General features: G+C 51.4%; 1 pseudogene; it reads right to left on the bottom strand.

Moving 5' to 3' along the window:
- Window positions 1-2282: 2282 nt before the first annotated feature.
- LOC120668004 lies at window positions 2283-6891 on the bottom strand (annotated as a pseudogene).
- Between the last annotated feature and the right edge of the window lie 1947 nt (window positions 6892-8838).

Raw genomic sequence — 8838 nt, 5'->3', positions numbered from 1 at the left:
AATGCTCAGTTAAATAGAAAAAACCGAGCGAAAACCAATACGGCGCCACACCACCACACCATGGGAGAGGAACCTACAAGAGACCACCAAAGCAAGCGCCGTCATTCAACGCTATGTCATTCAACGCTATTCCACGCCAAAACTGGCGCAGCCCGCTGCAAGCCTAGATAGAAACCACAGCTCCTCCACCATGGCACTGTCCTCATGCCACATGCACATAGTCATCGATCTCCCAGCCGCCACCGCGAAGCACAACAAAATCTTGACCCTCGAAGACACCTCAACTGCGTGGGGGCCTCGCCACATCCACCGCCTCACAACACAGAAGCAAAACCAACATAAAGCGACACTCCGCCGCTGGACACTGCTTCGCCAAGACTTGCTAAGTCACCATGGTTTAAAGATTAACCTTGCCACCACCGGGATCACCACCGCACCACAAACGCCGACCCAAAGCTAATAGCAACCATGAGCCCTCAGCACCTCCAAACACAGCCACGAACGAGCAACCACCACCCAACGGACCACCCCCACTCATGGCCGCCTTCCCTCACTATTGACAACACAACAATGCCGCAAGCAAAACCCGATCTCAAGAAGCGACACCTCTAAGGAGGGCACGACGCCAATGGCGCCGCTGACGCTCATCCACGAGTGGACAGGGTTTTCACCCAAAGACCTCACATGCAACAGGTAGAGCGGCTCCACAATGGCTCCCCCAACAGGGAGAATGACGCCCGAGGGCGCCGTCACCAAAGCTTTCGCCCAGAGTGCAACCCCCTACCTGTTGCACAAACACAGCCCACCCCACGCCGACGAGCGGCGGCAGCGAGCCAGTGGGCGACACTTGCGACAGACATACCTTCTCCAAATCCACCACGAAGGCTATGCCGGAGTGGTGGCCTAGCACGCCCCGCAACACCTCCTTGATGTCCCGTAGTGCAGTCCAGACCACCCAGGCCCCACCACCATGGCGGAGCCGCAAGCTCCAGCCGAAGACAGGAAGAGGAAAGAGGGGAGCATCACGTCGTCCTTCCCCACCACCACCTCTGCCTTCACCGCCGTCCGCCGCATCGCCGCCGCACACACGCCGCAACACGGCGAGCCGCCAGCCACCCGCCGTAGCTGCAGCACGACCGGCACGCACCACAGCACAGGGAGACGCCAGCCACCGCTGCGGCTGCCGCACCGCCAGCACGCGCAGATCGAGGCTTGAGGGCACCAGATCAGCCCACCTGGGCGGCGGATCTAGCGCCCCGAGCCTCCCCCGCCGACGAAGCCCACCGCCGCCGCCTTGCATCAGATCCCGTCGTCACCGCTGCTGGGGAAGGCCGCCGCTGAAATCCTGCCCCCTCCACCTCCCAGGCTCCTCGCCCGCAGCCCCGCCGTGCCTTGCCGCGCCACACCACAACAACCCCGCCATGGCCGGCCGAGCTCCCTCCCCGTGTGAGCAGCGAACGCCCGCGACCCTCTTGGCGAAAGGCCTCGCCGCCGCCTTCCTTGGGGGCGTGCATGAGCTTCTGCGTGGCCCGTCTCCGGCGGCGGCGAGGTGGTGGAGGGAGGGGAGGGGCGGGGGCGGCGCAAGGGTTGCGCCGCCCGAGTCGTCCGCACAGGGGACGACGCGGGGGAAAACCGGATTTGGGATTTTTGATCGTCGGCTTCTTTGCAATGGAAGCGGTGAATCTAAGCAAATTTATAATAAGCTCCTAAAAAATAAAGATAATCCCATTTAATGTTTGAAGGATCTGATTTAGGAACTATTGCTGGAGTTGGTCTTATATTACAAAATTTGCATCTCACAGATAAAAGAAGGAAGGCATTTTCGAATGAGATCAACAGCACAGCCATAAAACTGATGTTGGTTGCTTAGTTGGCCTGTCTCGACTGTAAAAACCTATGCATTAAACAGCATTCTTTTATTATATTTGCCTACAATGCAAATGCTTCCAAGTTCCAAACTAATTACATTTAAAATCCTTCTTTCTCATGTAATCGCTCTTAAGCTTTGCTGTTTTCAGATATCTAGTTGAGGAGCCAGCATAACAAGTACAAATCGCATCAACTATATATGATGAATAGCATTTCGGAGTCTCCCAAATGATTGTCATAACCATCATATATACAGTTTTAGAAGCTGACAGGTCCTAGCTACTTCATTCTTCTTCTGAAGGCTAGGACGACCCATGGATACACAAAACAAAACAGATACAATTATATAAATACAATTATACTGATATGCAAACAAAATGTTCTTTGCAGCAAAAATACCATTTCAGAGACTCCTAAGCACCGGTTCGATCCATCTCAGCTCGTGGACGTCACATGGCCATGAGAGGCATGGCCATAGGCATGGTGATCCCAGCTGACCCCTCACTCAAATCCACCTCCTCTCTTCCACCCCGTTCCCACTCAAAGCACTGCACCATGACCCCCAACGCCACCCCCACCGTCCTCAAGGCAAGCCCCTCGCCGGGGCACCGCCGCCGCCCCATCCCAAACGGCATCATCCACCTCCACCTGGTACCCTCGTCATCGTCTACCTTCGCTTCCAAGAACCTCTCCGGCGTGAACTTCTCTGGCTCATCCCACACACGAGGATCCCGCTGCATCGAGTACACGTCTGAAAGAGATCGGGTGCTCTAGCCTAAGAGGGGGAGGGGGTGAATTAGGCACTAATAAAAACTTAGATCTATGGCTCCAACTAGTTTGCACAAAACTTAAACTAAAACATGCTATTTAGATGTGCAACTAGGTTGTTCTAGTGTGAAACCCCTATCCCAAAAGAGTTTAGCAACCTATAGCCTTTCCTATCAAGAAACTATTCTATAAAAGTAAATGCACACAAATTGTTAGTATGAAATGCGGAAGCTTAAAGAGAGGGATATGAGATAGCAAACTCTTGACGCGGGTGTTTATCCCGTGGTTCGGTTAGCCACAAAGGCACACCTACATCCACGTTGTTGTAGCACTCACTAAGAGTATAGCTACTCGGACACCAAGTCTCTTCCATGAACACAATCACGGTCACCTTGGCCCCGTGTTCCACTAAGGAGCTTCTCCACAAAGGATGGGGGTCTCCACGTCCTCCGCACAAAGATGTCGTCGCCGCTCCACACCAAGTCGGAGGGTCGATGACGTTGCCGGCGAGCTTCACGCTCCAAGGTGCCGGCACACCAAGCTCTTGACTTGGTTCGCTAATGAACCACAGCACAAAGGCTTTAAGCCTTGCAATCTCACTCACTAAGAGCTAATCCTATACACAACACTCTCAAAGTGTGCTAAGGGCTAAGGATATGATCTTGATGCTTTTGTATGGCTTGGAGATGTTCTTGGGTGTGTGTGGGATGTCCAGCAACTCCAGCAATCTTCAAATGGCCGGGGTGAGGCGTATATATAGGCCACCAAATCTTGTAGCCGTTGCTCCAACGGTTAGCTGAAAATCTGCGTATCACCGGAAGAACCGATGCCTCTGGCAGGGGTAGCGTCGGTTTATTCGGTCACTCTAAGACACGAAATAGCCGTTGAACTTCTGACTGCTGCTACAGTGACCACCGGTTGAACCGATGCTTTGTTCCGATGCATCACCGGTTCATCCGGTGCTTAAGGATCTTCTCCTGAGCGCTGACGTCATTACACCGATGGTATGCAACGATGCTTCACCGGTTCAACCGGTGCTGAAGAATCTTCTCCTGGGCTCTTGACATCGTCTCTGGAACATAGGACGCCCAATCCACCGATGCCCCTTTTTGACCCGTCAGTTCATCCGGTGCCCATAAGCTGACTTGGCTTTAATTCCCTTCTGCCATGGCGTCGGTTCTTCCGGTGCTCCTGATCCGAAGAGCGATCACCAAAATCACTCGAAATGACATAAATGACGCCATATTCGTTACAACATCCACCAACACCACGGTGCCGCGTCCGATGGCGTGCCCGCCGGCGACCGTGAAGCCTCGCGATGCCTCGTGCGGAGGGAGGTTGGGGGCGACGGGGTGCAGCCAGAGGGTCTCGGTGACGATGCACCGGAGGTAGGGCATGTTGGCAAGGTCGGATTCCTGGAGCAGCCGAGATGTGCCCACAGTGGAGATGATCTCCGCCGTCCTTTCTTGAGCGCGGCCGGGTTGTTGAGCAGGAGAGCCATCGCCCACTCGATCGTGCTAGATGATGTATCTGTTCCTCCTTGCAACAAGCTCTGTGTGCATATACATATTGCCGAAGATACACATTACAGTCAGAAATAACAATTCTGGTTCGTGATAGAAAGTAACATACCAATAGCATACGTGATGATAACATACTAATATTGTAGTACTATATAAGAGAATTTTAGAAAAAAAGTATCTTTAATTTCTGGTTCGTAATAGAAAGTAACATACCAATAATAAACATGATATGAACTAACTTCTGACTAGTCTATAAGGTAGAGGAAGTAAGATTTGTTTTTGAAAAAGTAATTTTTATACTTCGTGAAAATTAAAAAAAGTAACATTGTAGTATATTTCAAAAAAGAAAAGACAGAAAGTGACTTGCTAATATTATACCTGATAGAAGTAACTTGTGACTAGTTTATATGGCAGAGAAAGTAATATTTGTTTATAGAAAAGTAACTTAGCGAAACATATTCAAATGCGGTCTTATTTTTAAGCTCTAGTTAAAATAAACATAATAGTATAACCGGAGTTTGATTTGGATATATGGTTATGGAACAATTGATTTTTTAAGCAGAGATTTATCATGCAATCACTACGGGAGACGCCCCCTTTGCCGTGTGCCAGGGGCACACGGTAAAGCCCCAAAAGCCCATGGCAAACCCTTTGCCGTGTGCCGCACACGGCAACCAGGCACCGGCAAAGCCGGCCTTTGCCGTGTGCTATATATCGGGCACACGGTAAAGGGTTTGCCGTGTGCCACTCTCGACCCACGACAAAATAAAGTAGCCAGCTAGGGACGATGACGTGGCCAAATATTTGCCGTGTGCCCTGCAGACGTGGCACATGGCAAAGTTACAAATATACGGAACCTCTATAGAGATGTTCCGATTTCTAACATCTGTACTGAAAACTTGTGCAAAACTTTCCCAAATTTTTACCATAGTGTCCATGCATGAAATCATAATACCATGACAAGTTTTATAATTTTCAAAATTCATTTGCTTTTAATAAAAATTTAAAACGATTCTTCGAAACCTTTGTGCTCATGTGTCGTGAAAGATCTTCATAACTTACTTCTGTTTTAGGCATATATCCTCACATTGTATTCCATAACATGAATATGATTTTTTGATGCATTATATTCCACTATTTAATAAACTCCCAGTTCAATCACCAAGAAATTCGATTAATGAAACTAAAGTACTAAATATGGCAAACTTCATGTGAAATATAGCAAAATTTAAAATGAAGTAACATACATTATATGTGTCTAGCAGAAAAATTTTGGAGGGCAAATTCAAATTTTTTCCCACATGTTTGCCGTGTGATCCACTAAGGCACACGGCAAAATGTGTGTTTGCCGAGTGTTTGATTTTTGCCACACGACAAACGCACGTGTTTGCCGTGTGCCAAACTTTCACCGTGTGTTTCCTCTGCTGGCTCACGTCAAAGAAGCAAGGATGCCGTGTGCCTGTAGTTTGCCGTGCGTTTTGGAGAGTGACACACGGCAAAAAATTCGTTTGCTGTGTGCCTTTCTTTTGCCGTGTGCTACTTTGGTCTGCACACGGCAAACACTACGTTTGCCGGGTGCCCGAGGTTTAGCCCACGACAAATCTCTGGGCACACGGCAAACGCACGGTTTCCGGTAGTGAATGTAGGGAACGTACACAGAGAGCTAATGTCAAACCCTTATGCTAGTAATAATCATCAATTAGCTAGCCAGGAGTCACAGCTGGTGAAGTACATATCGGCCACAATTCACATCCAACGTTGGATTCTCCATCAACGGCCAGCACGACGCTTTCCAAGTCGTCGCCGTGAGGTAACGTATGGCGCAACGAGCGAGTCTGACTCACCAGGCAGACGGTGCGGATGACCACGTCGTCGAGCGGCTCCGGCGACCTCTCCTGCTCCCGGAGCAGGTCGCCGATCACCGTCCTCGGCGTCTCGGCCTCGGAGGAGCACTACGAGGATGACGACGACGCCTGTAGTCGTCGACGAGGCTCTGGCCGAACTGGTGGCGCTCCTTGGCGAGGGCGGCGAGCTTCCTCGCCGTCCGCCCCAAGTCCAGCAGCCGCAGCACCGGAATGAAGTCGTGCCGGTTCGCCGCCCCCGTCGCCGCGTGCGCCGCCTCCGTCATCGCCTTCAACCGGAGCACCTGCACGCAAGCTGAGAAGTAAATCAAACGGCCTTGGCCCTTGGACGCGGACGCGTTTCTAGTTTCGACGCCTGCACGAGGTGTGATCGACGACGGCCGTACCTCTTCCTGCTGCATGCGCTTGCCGGCGACCATGGCCGTGATAACGTTGACGACGAACTCGTACGCCGTCGCCTTCACGGCGACCGAACCTGGTCCAGCGCGCCAGAGCTTCCCCACCATGTCCCGCGCCCCGGCGTCGCGCGCGGCGGCGGTGGCGTCCAGGCGGCGGAGCCGGCGCCAGAGCGGGCCGTAGCTGGCGGTGGCGATGGCGGGGCAGTCGTCCGGGAGCAGCCGCCGCGACGCGAGCCCCGGGCGGCCCGCGAGCGCGACGTCGTGGGCGGTGAAGCACTCGCACGCGGCGGCCGGGGAGGAGACGAGGAGGACCGGCCGCGCGCCGAAGCGGAGGAGGAGGAGGCCGCCGGCGCCCCCGCCGTGGCGCGCGGCGAGCGCGGCGAGGGAGCGGTGCAGCGGCTTCTTCAGAAGGTGGAGGTGGCCGACAACGGGGCGAGCCGGCGGGCCAGGGATGCCGCGCGCGCCGGCCATGGCCGCCGTTCCCGCCGCTCGTGTTCTTGCGAGTTGAAGCTTGCATGAGTAGCCATGTGATGAAGAGGAGGAGAAAGGATAAGAGCAAGGTTTGTGAGATCTCCATGGCTTAGTTGACGCATGGAATTCAGTGTCTCTTGGTCTTCATGTATACGCAGGGTTCTCCAATTTTGTGGATCATGCAAATATTCAATTCATTGTAGATGGCCACTGATTGACTTTAACGATATATATATATATATATATATATATATATATATATATATATATATATATATATATATATATATATATATATATATATATATATATATATATATACACACACACACACACTACGATCCATGTATACACTACTCACTGTAGATTCGCTAAATTTGTGCCCAAGAAAAATGACACATAAAAAGCTAGCTAGTATGACGGATTGATCGTTGGTCTAGCCGGCTTCCTTTTGCCATCTTCTTCGTTTACATGTAAATTTGTCATCCACCACCCACACACATGTCGATTAGAGGTGCAAATAGGTGATCCCTATATACACCTTCAACCCTTTTTAATTTAAATATTTGTACTACTCTTTCAAAATAGTAGCAGGATTGGATGTGCACAAGGGGAAAAAAATTGGGTGCGGATGGTCCTCACCCGGCATCGTGCGGACGCCCAACAGATTATGATGCGTGTACAGGTCTTGAACCAGCTCGCCCGCTCCCGGTGTTGCTGGCTCGGCTCGCGCAGCGCTGCTCCCTCGCAGTGCTCGGTTCCCAGGCTCAGCTCGCGTTTTGCTCTCATACCGCATCTCGCGTTTCTCTCTCCCAGGCTCAGCTCCCAGGGTCAAGTTCTTCCCCACCACATCTCGCACGGCACCCGTCCGCCGCCCGCGGTCGCTCTTAGGGCCGCGAGTTCGCCCGCCGTCGCCATCGCCCCGAGCTCTCCCGCCACCTCCGCCGGCCCCGAGGTCGCCCGCCGCCGCCGCCCTAAGGTTGTCCGCCACTAGCCTCCTCACCATTCGCCGTCGCCGTCGCCGCCGCCACCGAGGGAACCCGGCCGCCGCCCCTCCGCGAGACACGAGCAGAGACCAGAGAGGAGAACGGAGACAACGCTCCAACCTCCAAGCGACATCTGCGCTGCGATGCAGAGTAGACCGAGATGGGAGCAGAGAGGAGAACGGAGCCGTCCGGCAAAACGATCTTCTTCAGCAACTCAAAATTGTGCTTCCCTGGGGCATCACTGCATCAAATCCATCACCAACAACACGATTCAGCTACCCATTCCCCTGACCGTAGGCTGCCATGATTGTTACTGAAGATGAATTGATCGCTAGTACTGTTGCACAATTGAGTAGTAATATGCAGCTCTTTTTTTGTTCTGAACTGCCTTTGTATAGATGTTATATGTAATATGCACATTGTAATTTTCTTATCTGAAATAAATATGGCATTTGGAGCCCGTTTGAACTTTATAGTTTGATGGCCGTGTTACAAGAATTATGGTCGATTTACAATGTTGCAGTTTCTTCTACTGCATCTTGGAATGCCAAAAAGCTCACATTATCTTCTGGATGTGCTCACAAAAGGAGGTTAACAGCAGGGATAACCATAACTGAATCCAGCTCAACATATAGTAAGAGTAATGCAAAGTGGGGATATTAATCAACAGAACACAATTACATATTTTCATCGAAATATAACTTTCTAGCAGGTGAGGACATTGCGGCTTCTTGCTGAACTCCGAGTAAAAGACCCGTAAATCCTCCTTGGATGTATGGTGCAGGTATGGCAGAAGATTGCTCAACCATAGAATTTGCAATGTCCGGCTTTGTGGCAGAAACATATCCATCTAGTGGAGAAGACATGGTTGAAGCATTTCTAAAGTTTGACATGGAACTAGTTCCACCAGTATCAGCAGCATCAAGGTCTTGTGTCATAGGTACTAAATTGTTCATAAATT

This window comes from Panicum virgatum, chromosome 3N (genome assembly GCF_016808335.1).
Source record: "Panicum virgatum strain AP13 chromosome 3N, P.virgatum_v5, whole genome shotgun sequence".
Classification (NCBI taxonomy): domain Eukaryota; kingdom Viridiplantae; phylum Streptophyta; class Magnoliopsida; order Poales; family Poaceae; genus Panicum; species Panicum virgatum.
Note: the sequence above shows the minus strand (reverse complement) of the source record. Positions and strands in the feature narration are given on the sequence as shown.